Raw genomic sequence first — 12,417 nt, forward strand, 5'->3', positions numbered from 1 at the left:
GTAGATTCTTCACAGTAGAAGCAGTGAGTTTCTTGTTGGGTCAATTATAATCAGGATCAGGTTTATGTAATTAAGTGAATTTTATCGTGCCTGCTATTGCTATGGAAATTCCTGAATAATCTCTGGGTGGATGTCAGTGTTTGATTGTATTTTTATATGAACCATCTCAAAAACAATTTATAAAAGAGGTCTTTTCCTTAGTTCTGACTTTCAGTGCTTCATGCAGTGTTCCCACGGGATAGGCAGTGTTTGCCTTTTCGTGACAAAGAGGACAAGACTTGGAACAGTTGTATGTCTCACCGTGGATGCACAGGAGACCGTGAGTCCAAAGAGAAATATCACAGAATCATAGAATGGCTCGGGTCGGATGGGACCTTAAAGATGCCTGGTTCCACCCCCCTGCCATGGGCAGGGAAGCCACAGGGACGTACACACAAACTCTGAGTAGGCAAAGCATTGATCCGCTTGTGGAGCGGGTATGCCAGAGGTGGAGCAAAGACTTTATCTCCTGATAAAATGGAAGGGGCCAGTACCAGGAACTGTATGTTAACAGACTTTGTGACTCAGGTCTGTGTACACTGAAACATACTCAGAAATGTTGCCTTCCAAGGAACTCCCCTGTGCTCACTCTATAAATAGAAGTGTCAGTCATTACAAAAATGAAGCCCGGAGACACACCCGGAGCAAAGCAGCAGGCCTTTCTGCGCTGCCTTGCCTAGACAAGCACTTCGATGACACTTGGGTTGCTTCTATTGGCCCAAAATCCAATTTTAATCTTGCTGTAGAATTCCACATTTAGCTTGACTAAGCTCAGCAGCGCTTCAAGTGCTTTGTGTTTCTGAAATATTCTAAGTAGGTTATTGTTCAAAGGCACCAAACCCAGCATAACGTGATTCACAAAGCTCTCTAGTTCCGCATCACACCTGATTGCTGGGGATGCAGAGAGGAACGTAATTAAAAATTCAAACAGATACAGTAAAGGAGCTGCCTTAACCCTCTAAATCCATCATCAGATTGACTTTCAATTACACTTTACAGTTTACTTACTTATTGTGCAACCTTGTTTGTTGTCTTATAATATTTCTAAGCTTTCATGGGAGTATTTGGAGCCTAAAAGTAAATTTCTGTACTCACTGTTAGTTTCAGGCTCTCAGATAGTGGAAGTCTGTAAAGGTACCAACAATATAAACTCTTCTGAGGAGAGCACTGTGGTTTATTCCCTCAAAATAACTTGGTCATAAATATACATAACCCTCTGTATCAATTTCCAAGAACTTTTTCTTATTTGATTAGTACTTAACAACCCATGTCAGGGGCCGTGCTCACAGAAAGGGGGTGCCAAATCTGGTGCAGAGGGTCGCTCTGGATCAGCTGTCTGCGTGTAGCCCCCCTGGGGCTGGCAGTGGCCTGGGATGTTATTCCAACATTCCCACAACCCTGGACTATTGCAGTTGGTGTAGCGTGGACATTTTGAATTTTTTCCAAAATGTGGCAGGCAGTTAATTCAGTGGGATTTTGTTAAAAGCATGCAAAATGCTAGACCTTTGCCACCTGATCTGGCCTGTTTGACAGCCACAGAAGAGGTAGGAAGTTTTCTTAGCCTGTATCAGCTGTGGGAAGTTGATGCCTGCTGCTGCTGAAGGGATTTATTTGTGTGCAATGCATTCACAGAATCATAGAACAGCTTAGGTTGGAAGGGACCTTAAAGATCATCTGGTTCCAACCCCCTGCTACAGACAGGGACACCACCCACCAGATCAGGTTGCCCAGGGCCTCATCCAACCTGGCCTTGAGCACCTCCAGGGATGGGGCATCGACAGCTTCTCTGGGCAGCCTGTTCCAGTGCCTCCCCACCCTCTGAGTGAAGAATTTCCTCCTAACATCTCATCTAAATCTCCCCTTTTAGTTTAAAACCATTCCCCCTTGTCCTGTCATTATCTGTCTGAGCAAAAAGTTGTTTCCCACCTTTTTTATAAGACCCCTTTAAGTATTGAAAAGCCGCAATAAGGTCACCCTGAATTGTTCTATTGCAACAGGGCCACAACACCTGTCTCCACACAAGTGTTTATTTACTCCTAGGAGTCTCATGTGAAATTGGTGAGGAGTTAAGCACCTGGATACAGTTGTAGATCTGGCTTAGGCCTTTGGGGTTGATGGTAACTCTCTTTCTGTCTTTCCTGCCTCCTGCTCTGAGAAAAGCCTACAAAAAGCAAAACAGCTGCAGCTGCTGGTGCTTGTGCTGGACTGGGCGTGCTGGAGAGAGGTTTGTTGCAGAAGGGTTCACAGCAGTCGTGGTGGTAGCATAAATGTTCAGTTTGCCCCCCTCATTTGGCAGGTGAGCTGTGCGCCACGAGTGCTCTGGCTGACTCAGGCAGAAGAATGACTTTCTAACAAAAAGTACCACCATCGGAGAAACCCTTTCTGTGTCAGAACCAAAGCAAGCTCTCTGCTGCTTGGTGAATCACACTACAGTGGTTCTGTCTCTGTGGAATTGCTGTTCCCTTGAATTTGCATTGGCTGCATAACCGTTTCAATGCCTATGATTAACTTTGGTTGTATGCCTTTTTTTTTTTCCTCCTCTTCTTTTTCATGTTGTTTTGAAACTGAAGCTAATAAAGCAGAACAAAACGGAAGATTCACAGTGAGGATCTGGGGCTTAAACTGTCTCCCTTATCAGAGGGAAAGGTCTTTTTTCTAATCATCACTTGCATTTTCATAAGCGAACAATTTTTGAAACTGTTAAGTGGGATCGTTCCTTGAGTGGCAGTATTTGTCGTATACCTGTCTGAAGTGAACAGTGCTTTCAGATCAACTGTGTGAATAACTGTGCAATTTGTATGGTGCCTGCATGTCTTAACAGGTATGGTAATGTAATTTTAAGGCCAAGCTAAAACCTGAGATAAAATTCATGCAGTTGTCTTGAACTTGATGATTTCCACCTGCTTCTGTCATCTCTGAAATGGAGGTTTTGGGTAGATATATGTTAAAATGATGTTAGAGTTTGGTGCTTTTTAAACAGACCAGTTCATGTTGTCAAATAGAAGGCAATCTCACTTGTTATTTAAAAAATAGTTTTTAATTCTCACTGTTTCAAGAAAATACTTGGACACAGATATGTCGGTGCACTTCTTTACATGGCTGCATCACTCTGCAGCATGTTTAATGTGTATCTGTGCGTTCCCCGAAAACCTAGCATAGGAGCACAGTACTGGGAGAAGGTTGCTGGTTTAATTAGCTTTAATTCTGGCTGAGAATGATATGATGCTTCCTACCCTGCTTTGGTAGTAATCCCATTATAGCTGCCTTAATTATTTGAGTTACACTGAGTATGGCAGAGTCTAACGGTGTTATGTGACAAAGTTGTCTAGCAGAGGATCAGCCATCCTGAATAAAAAGACAGTGCAGAAGACCGGTGGAGAGAAACCTAAGCACATTTTTGTCATGTTTTTGATTTGCCTGGGGCAGACGACCAAAGTTATTCATCAGCTGATCGGGACTCAGATCCTGCAGCCCAGCAGCTTTATTGCACACCACACACTAGCAGTTTGAATTCTTCGGGAGCACTTGTTATCCTGAGGTGGTCAGGTGGGCAGTGAGTTTGCAAACTGGAGGGAAGTGATGGAAAATGAAACTGCCAGCAGCCTGTGTGCTATGGGAGCAGCTGGGAAAGCTGCAGGGTGTAACCTTTCGGTAACAACTGTTTTGTCCAGTGGCACACAGCGATGTGATTGGGATGAACTAATAAAAGCAGCGGGGCAGCCTGGCCTGGCACGCTTCCACGCCCATCCCGCCTTCCCTCGCGGCAGCAGGATCCTGCAGCCAGGCAAATGTGCTGCTGGTGGAGAAAGCACCGACCCTTGGCCTGTAGCTGGGGCACGCTGTGCACCACCGCTGGCTTCGTGGTCCAACCCCTACGGCTGCACCCCGTGCTGTCTCCCGGCTCCCGTGTGGCAGCTGCCTTCCTCTGAGCTGACGGGCACCAGCCCCATGGGCAGCCTCTGTGCCCTGCAACTTCCCAGCCTCCATTTGTAAGCTGCCCCGTCGTTCCCCGGCTCTCACAAGGCAAAATCCAAAAGCCTCAGGTTTGCACCAGCCTCCCCAAAGAATCACATTGCTTTTCAGGTTGATCAGAAGTGCAGTGGGACTCTTTTTGCTCTTTTCCGCCCCAACCACTGAATATTGCTTCTGTGCCAAGGATGATGTAAAACTCCTATTGGGTGGCCTTTTCTGTAATGTTTGGTGAGTAAAGTGAAATGTTCTTGGAGCCTGTATGAAATGCTGAAAAGCTTCCAATTCGCTAAGCAGACAGCTCGCAGAAAGAAATAATGGCTTAAAATCTGGTTCATGGACTTATATCCTCTGCACCACTGATGTGACTAGCATTGAAGGAGCATTAGCTCTTCGTTGTGCCTTGAAATGCAGGTTAATGCCCTATATCCAGCAGGGAGTGTTTCCTTAGCACCCATAATGATCACTGTCTTTGCATCTCTACAAAAAGCTTGTTTGCAGTTTGCTGTGCCTCTGGGAGTCAGGTCACGCCCCAGTGGACAACTGACCTGTAGCTAATGGATTAGAGTGGTTGTATGTTGCTAACAGTAATTACATGTCATTAAAGTGGCTTCCTGGGACAGCAAGACCTTGACCTTGCAAGCAATCACTTGCAGCCTTGATTTTAGTCCTGTGGCGTCAGCGAGGCTGCTGTGGCATTGAAGTGAGCCGTCGGGATGGGGGCTGGAGAAGAGGAGGACACTGCTGAGCACACGGGTTGTGGAGAGCTGCTATCTAATCAATGCGTTCCATCATGGTAATGCGTTGCATGGGGATGGCAGTGACCTAAGATGCAGCAGGACTGTCAAATTTCTCATGAGCCATGTAATAATTAATGCTTTTCCCTAAATCCCTAGCTCCAGGCATGCTGGTAGTGAATAATGTTGTGAAAGTTCAGTTTGTATTCTCTTTTTCCTTCAAGTAAGGATGTTTCTGTCATTTTGGTTGCGTGAAAAAAATCTTGAAAAAATTCCAAATACATCCTAAAAGAGCATGAAACAGAAAACAAATCAACTAGGTACATTTATTTTTAATATTTTTGTTATTTTTATAGTCCTGTTCATGCTTTTTAACTATTTGGAGTGGCCCTGTGTAAGCACAGAGCTACCATGAATGTGCCATCATATGGATTTAAGAAGGATTAAAAAAGATTAGCAACTTCTTGCAATTTGGACTTTGAAGGCAAACGGGACAATGCCTATTCCCAATTTTTCTACTTCAACACTGCATTTACAACAATAATAGTAGAATAGTTGATAACTACTTGATAATTTGTAGAAAGAAATTTATGTGAATAACATAATCTCTCTTGTAGTTCCCATACTGTTCATAGGCTACTTTCATTTTTGCAAGTGTTTCCTTTTTTAAAACATGAACTGAGCAAAGGGATAAGGGTGGCAGTCTGTGAGTTCATCGCGAGGACGGACTCTTGACACCTACACCAGACTTGCTTAATTTTAATTGAACGCAACTCCACATGCCTTAAATGCGTTATCCTATCCCTCTCTGTAGCAGCTTGATTTGCACTTGCAGAGAACGAGCAGCAAATATTTCCTGTTTCCTTAGAAAATGCTATTTTTGTGTTCTCATTCCTGTAAGTAAACTCATTTTGTGCACTAGTCCCTGAAGGCAAATACAGCAAAAGCATTGTTTTCTCTATGCAAATACATGCATAATACATTTAGGCATTTTTAATATCTTAATTGTATAAACTTCGGGCACAATTCTGTTTTATTCCATCAATGTTAAGCATACAGCCTATTTTGATGCCTTTTCTTTATGATGCAGAAGCTTTGTGTAACTGGTAGGTTAAAAAACCTCACTGCACCCATCTGAGACTGGAGAACACGCAGGTGAACGGTCAGCCTGGCTTGGTTTGGTGGAGGGAGCACAGGAGGAAGGGAGGGATGCTGCCCTGTAACAAGGGGGCAGGAAGAGAAGTGCTCCTGATTTCTAGCAATGAGAAATTCTAATGAATGTTATTCCTTTTTTTCTTTTTTTAAGAACTATTCTGTAGAATTTTCTGCTTTGACTGCTTATAAAGACACTAAACAAAATGCAGTTTGTCCTTGAAAATTCTGGCTATAAGCAGTTGTAAAATCCATTTGTTTTTGAAAAAAAATCATAGAACAGGGGTTCTCACGCTGATGTTTGGCAGTTCAGTGGGACTCCTCACAAAATAGACATTTACTGATAGCACTGAAGATCTGCTGGGCAAATGTGGACTTCTAGTTCAAATTGAGCATGTTACTAAGGGTCTGGTGTAAGGCCCAGTGCAATCCATAAAAATGGCCTAAGTGAGAGACTGGGTGATGCGCAGATGTAGCTGTGATTTTGAAGTGCACGCAGTATATTTATTCTGAAACAGGTTATGCTATGTATGCCTGTTAGAGGGTGCAAAAAGAGGAAATGGCAGAGCTGACCAGTCGTGCCAAGGAGTTTGGTGCAACTTAAATGTGTGTGCCGAGCCTTGTGCTGGAGCAGAGCACAATTTCATATTGCTTAGCAACTCTGCTGCTTATATTGCCCATTTCCTTCCATCTTGAAAGCCAGTGAGCAGCAAACGTGCATTTCTGGTGGCTTCCTGCTGAAGTGAAGGGAGCGGGCAGTGCATCCACGGGCAGGGATGGGATGGCACGTGGAAGGGGTGTCAGGCGGCATCACTTCACCACCCGCAGCACTCTTCTGGCTGCAAATGGAAAGCCTTTACTAATTGTCTCTCTTTGAGAAGCTGCCTTCTGCTGCTTGTTGCCTTCTGCTATAAGGGAGGTTACTGCATGTGTTGGAAGGCAGGGAACAGATTTCTCAAGATGCTTTTGGCACAGGCACCCTATGCCTAGCCTGAAAATACAGCTCTTCAGTTCAGCACTGGAGCAACGGTGGTGTTAAGCAGAGCTGCACGGTGTTTCCTTCTCTGTGGTGAGTTCATTCTGCTGTACACTGCCCTCAACCTAAACATGTATGGCCACAAATATGTGCATTGCTTCCAGAGCAGTGTGTATCTGTATAGAATCAATGCTATTTTATCGTGTGCACATCTAAACTCTCACCTGTTTCCTCTGCTACCACTGATCAATACTGGTCTTGACATGTGGTTGGAGGTCTCAGGCTTCAACATCTGTTTTCCAGAAGGATTTTCCTTGCGCCTGCCAGGCTTTGCATGGTTACTTTGCATGGCTTTTTAGCTGTTGGAATGAAATAAGCCTTAAAACCCACCTGAGGTCTCAAAGGAGTCACTGATCTGGGGTTAGAGTCTGCTCACCTCATTTAGGAGCAGAACTCCTTGGCCGTGTTATCTGAGCTCCTTACGCAGTTGGTGAAGGAATATGAGGCACCTCAGGAAGGAGGTGCGTGCCTCTCCTCGCCTTCTGGAGGATGGGGCGGTTCATCGCTGCAGGTGCCTGTGTTCCTCTGTGTCCTACAGAGAAACCTCACCTCCAGGAACCAGCTCCCCCCTCCTGGTGCGAGTCAGGGCCTTGCCCAGTGACTGGGTGCAGACTCGAGCCCCTCCTGTGGCTCCCGCTCCGTCACCAGTATGACTGTGGCCCTATGACAATTAGTGGCTTTGTGATTAGTAGGCGATTAGTAACATCTTTCCTATGACTTGGGCCACGTGATTTGTAAACCTCTCAGAAAGTTCCCTGAAGCATGAGCCAATTTCTCTTTTAAAACTGTTATTAAGTGAAAAAAAAACAACCAACAAGCCTTACAATACTAACAGTGCTCAGCCAGATAACATCAAAAATCATTCACAGTCCTCACTGCCAACCAATACAGATTTGCACATTACTGTGCAAAGGACACAGAGGCTCAGCTTTTGTTTAAAACAACTTGTTTTTTCATCAGTAAAAATTGAGGTCCCCAGTGCCAAGTAAAATAAAGCCAGGTTCTTAGCTGGTTTAAACTAGATGGGCTCCTTGTAGCTTCAGTGGACCTGCACTGTATTATTCTTGCTGGGTTTTAGCTGCTACCTGACTTTCCTTCTCTAACCAAGACATACAACAGGCTTGCAAGGGATCGGTCTGAGGAGACACATAGCTGTTCTGTACCTGTTCAGCCCTAGATGCACAGTTCCTGCAAATACAGGTAGGATCCTGCGTATACACTGTTACTGTCTTTTTTTCTTTTTTTTGCTTTGGAATCCAAAGTTACATCTATGGCTTGCTGGTGAAGTGTCTGCGGTAATGGATGAGAAATTTTTGTCTCTTTCTTTATTCCAACATGCTGTAAGCTAACATTTTAGCACCCAGTAAACCAAACTGAGCACCAGTTTGTTCTCTATCCAGTATTTTTGTGACAAGACAGTGGGAAGAAAACAGCATCTATGAGCACCACGTTCTTCCCTTGGTGATCCCAGCAATTTTAGCACCCCAGCTAAATAGATGGGGAGGAAAATTACAGAGACCATTGGGATAGCAAAAATCTGAATGAAAAACCCCAATGAAATAGTTGCTAGTGATTTCTGCTGTGCTTCCACATTGAAGTTCCTCCAACACAGAGCCAAACATGAAGAAATGCTGAGAGCATTAATCGCACTGCTCTATACTTTTCAGCTATCTTTTGGCAGCCTTTGAAAGTCACAGCTAAAAATACTGAAAACACTCTAGGTTCAGTGGGATTCGAGTTAAGAAAAAGGATAGCGTAGAAAGAAGATGACTGAGAAGGAAGAGTCGTGTCATGACTGTACTTGCTGAGGCCTCAGTGTAGGTGGGAAAGCAAAAGGACTGTTCATCCATGTTAAAGGCACACCTGATCCAAAAAGCAGTCAGCCACTGTACTCCAAAACATTGTCGAGGTTTTGGGGGACTTTTTTCCCTTAACGTAACATGGATGGACAAACCTTTGTCGCTTCAACCATGGCACAAGAGGAGGAAGCACCCCAGAGACAGATCTCTGGCAGAGGAGTAATGCCTAAGGGTTATTGCAGAAATACTGGTGTCTTGGAGCAAGCCCAAAGCTTTTTTTGTTGTTTTTTAAACTTAGCGAGGGCTTATGCAACTCCAAGTTCCCACTTCTCCCTGCTTTCCCATCTGGACTGGGTGCTCCTGGGAGTCCTTGGCAGAGGCAGAGGCACTGATCCAGCCCCAGGATACCCGGTCTCCTTTCCTGGGCATGGAGGTTGATGCACTTGGGCAGTATCATCCTTCATACCAATCACCAGGGATGTACGTTGGCCATCAGGGAACCTGCCAGACTATTGCAAGAAACTGTTCAGTGTTTTACGTGGCTGCTGCCAGCTGTTCACACAAAGACTTTAAGAGAGTGAAAGTTGCGAAAAGCATAAGAGTAGCTGGCTACAGTAATAAAATGGATTTTTTCCCTGATTTTACAAGCCATTGTAGACTTGTTCCCACTGTGTTTACTCACTTGGAAGTGACATTTTTCACTGTCACTGATCAGGGTTGGCCAGAAAATGAACCTTTACTAAACTATTGCTCCTTCTTTTGCTTAATGCATGAGCATTGACTCTCCAGCACCCAGAAATTCACCTCTCAGTGATGCCTGGAGGCTCTGTAAGCCTGCCACTTGCAGAGTTTATGGCATGCTCTAGGGCTGTTATTCTATACCTGTGTTAGACATAGGCTGTAGCAGCCTGGGTATAAGGTACCCAGCTAAAAACATGAAAGTACAGGCTGCAAATCCAAGCTATGTTGTACGGAACCATCATGTCACAATTCTTCCTGCAGCTGCAGGATTTATTTTGCACTGCTTAATCTGATGCCGAACCCTCCCAAACGGGCTCCGAGCATCCCAGCCAAGTCCCGGTACGAGCACAGCGCTCTCAGCGACCTCGTCTGCCTCAGCGCTGCTGCCGCTCGCTGCAGCCGGGACGCGAGAAGCCAGGCAAGTTCTGCAGCGCTCCGGGAAGAGAGCAGCGGGGCTGGGGCCACCGCAGAAAGGAGCTCACGGGGGAAAAGCCCTGGCACCCCCGGGTGGGAAGAGCAGTGAGAAGTTGCCAGCTGAGGTACTGCTCCCCTCGCTGCCCTCCCCACTCCCTCCCTCTGTCCCCAACCCACCTCTTTGCCTTCGGCTCTGCCGGCTGCCGGGCGTCGTGGTGGTGGTTCCCAGGGCCCTTCCCACAGCCCTCTGGGCCCCGTGGCCACCTGGGGCTCCTGGCTCGGCCCCCATGCGCGGAGGGGGATTGTGGCCTGCGTTAGGAATGAATCCCAGAGGCAGCTGCTGGCCCTCAGGGAAGAGAATGCGGGCTAAAGATGCAGCTGCCTGCCGGAGGAGACCTGAGACAGTCTTTGGAAAAAGAGGGCAGCCCTACAAAATAAAGGATGTCTCTGGTGCCTGGGCAGCCCTACAAAATAAGGGGTGTCCCTGGTTCCTGCTGCACAAACGGTGGCTCCCACGGGACGCTGCCTAGTGCACTCTGCTGCTGCCTTCCTGCTTTGTATTGCGAGTTACTTCTGAAAGCCCGGGGCATGAGGTATCGCTGCCCCGTCACTTCTCCTGCTCTTTTGTCTGTATTTCCATAGCTCCCCCCTCCACCCCGCTTCTGTTTACTTCCTTCTTCGGGCTGCATTGTTGTACATAGTTGGCACAGCTACAGGAGCGGCGTTCATTAACTGCTGCTCCATTTGCAGCCGGTCCCTTGTTCCCCGGTGTGATCGATGCTGTTATACAAGCTCTGGTACCCTGTGGCTGCCTCCCCTCTGTTTGTTACGTCTTGCGTAGCTTTCTTTGTGTATGCTTCTTAAACAAAACAGCTGGCAGCAGAGCTTGTCCTGCCCAGGAACGTTACGGACCGCTCTGTACCTGTGTGCCTCTGTCCTGGGGCAGACCACACGGTGTGGGCAGGACAGTGGAGACCTGGTGTCATGCTGCTGTGGGGCTTCTTTGGGGACGTCAGAACCTGAGGATCAGCTGGTTACGAGGGCTGACCTCATGCCTTTCCCCTCCTTCCTGCTGTCTTCCTCCCTGTCCCTCCTTTGGTAGAATATCTGAGCAGCTCTGTGTAGAGAACTAAGTCTCTGCTCTCCTGAAGGGTTCTGTAATTGAAGTGCAAACTTGTTGTTCCTCCTGAACCCATAGATCATGTCACTTCTACCAGCTTACGTCACCGGGAAGGAGGCAGCCCTTGCCACGGGATGGCACGACAAGGGCAAAGCGTCCGCTGTGCGGCAGGCTCACTTTGCATCCAAATCAATCTTGTTATCTGTGCTTCAGAGACGGGAGAACAATGACGCTCCCCGCTCGAAGGGAGCACGAGGCTGTGCTGGGGCTGCCAGCAGGCAGCAGCCCGCACTGGGAAGCGAGCGCCTGACAGTGCCCCTTGGATCAGGATGAAGTTACCTTTCTGTGAGGCAGCCCCAGCTTCGCCTCGGAGGGGAGAGAGCAGCCAGGTCAGGGAGTTTTCCCTTTCAGGGGACATTTTCTGTTCGTGCCGTGGCTGCTGGACCAGGGGCAGCTATCCTCAGAGGGATAGCTGTCACTGCTCAGATAGAAGCTCCTAACACTTACTCAGCTTGAGCACCCAGAAATCAAACAGTGTCGTTCAATGCTACAGGTGATCTCGTTATTCTTATCCAGAAAGTCTGGCTTCCCCACCTCCTTGCAAGATTTGTGAGTATTCGTGGAGCTGCACAGATGGCAGAAACACCTTGTCTGTTGAAGAAAGTGGTGCCAGATCATCATCTGAAACTGATTTTATTTTTGGTTGATTTAATTAAATTGGTACAATCTGTGTTTGGATTTCTCACTTGAGTTTACCTAAACTTTCTCTTGAGCTAAACTAAATGGTGGTTCCTGTCCACATGCAGGTTTGTGCTACTTTAAACACACCTGTCTAGAATCACGCCTGCAGTTAGTTAGCTCGCTGAAACTTTTTCCTGTCCTCCTCATGTCTGTGGATGTTGCACATCACCCTTCACTGGGGACATTTAAATACGAGATCTTTCACGTAACTGAGTGCGGTAGGGAACAGCCAGTGGGATCGGGTGCTTTTTTTCTTGTTGTAGATAACAAGTGCTGCCCAAAATATCTCCTGTCCCATGCAAGTCATCTGGCTCATGGAGCACATAAATGGCTCCGCTAAATGAGTTCACGCCTGGGAAGCTGCATTATCCCTGGGAGAAAAGTGGCCAGTTTATTAAAAATTATTCCCATGTATGAAATTGTTTTCTCATGGAAAAAGATCTGTGACAGAAGGTAAAGCCACTGCTTTGGTAACGGGATTACTGTTTTACAGCCACCTTCATTCCATTTTTGAGTTATTTCAGAATCACCCACTCGTGGCTGGAGCTTTAAAAGTCATCCTTGACACAGAAGGGAGGATGCTGCAGTATCCAAAGTTTCCCCAGCAGACAGCACCGGTTTCCCGTGGGTTTTAGCACCGTGCTCTCAAGCTCAGCAGGCAAAGGAGTA

At 46.6% G+C, this 12,417-nt stretch overlaps 1 protein-coding gene and 1 long non-coding RNA gene across 7 annotated transcripts in view; one reads left to right on the forward strand and one right to left on the reverse strand.

The window, feature by feature from the left end:
- The first annotated feature begins 2,092 nt into the window (after positions 1–2,092).
- LOC121077398 (synaptotagmin-like protein 2) overlaps positions 2,093–12,417 on the forward strand; it is a 44,677-nt gene continuing 34,352 nt past the window's right edge. For 2 of the 6 annotated variants that reach the window (XM_040572628.1, XM_040572636.1), the window contains exon 1: positions 2,093–2,456. The gene's annotated coding sequence lies outside the window, so the exon portion shown is untranslated. Of the gene's footprint in view, positions 2,457–7,890; positions 8,134–8,488; positions 10,013–12,417 lie in introns of those variants that run through there. The other 4 variants (XM_040572629.1, XM_040572630.1, XM_040572633.1 and 1 more) reach the window with 4 other exon arrangements.
- On the reverse strand, positions 2,452–10,467 carry LOC121077399. The gene is made up of 3 exons (XR_005824016.1): positions 10,065–10,467; positions 7,098–7,594; positions 2,452–5,030 (listed from the first exon to the last, which is right to left on the reverse strand). It is a non-coding gene; the product is annotated as an uncharacterized LOC121077399 (long non-coding RNA).

This window comes from Cygnus olor, chromosome 13 (genome assembly GCF_009769625.2).
Source record: "Cygnus olor isolate bCygOlo1 chromosome 13, bCygOlo1.pri.v2, whole genome shotgun sequence".
NCBI classification, from domain to species: domain Eukaryota; kingdom Metazoa; phylum Chordata; class Aves; order Anseriformes; family Anatidae; genus Cygnus; species Cygnus olor.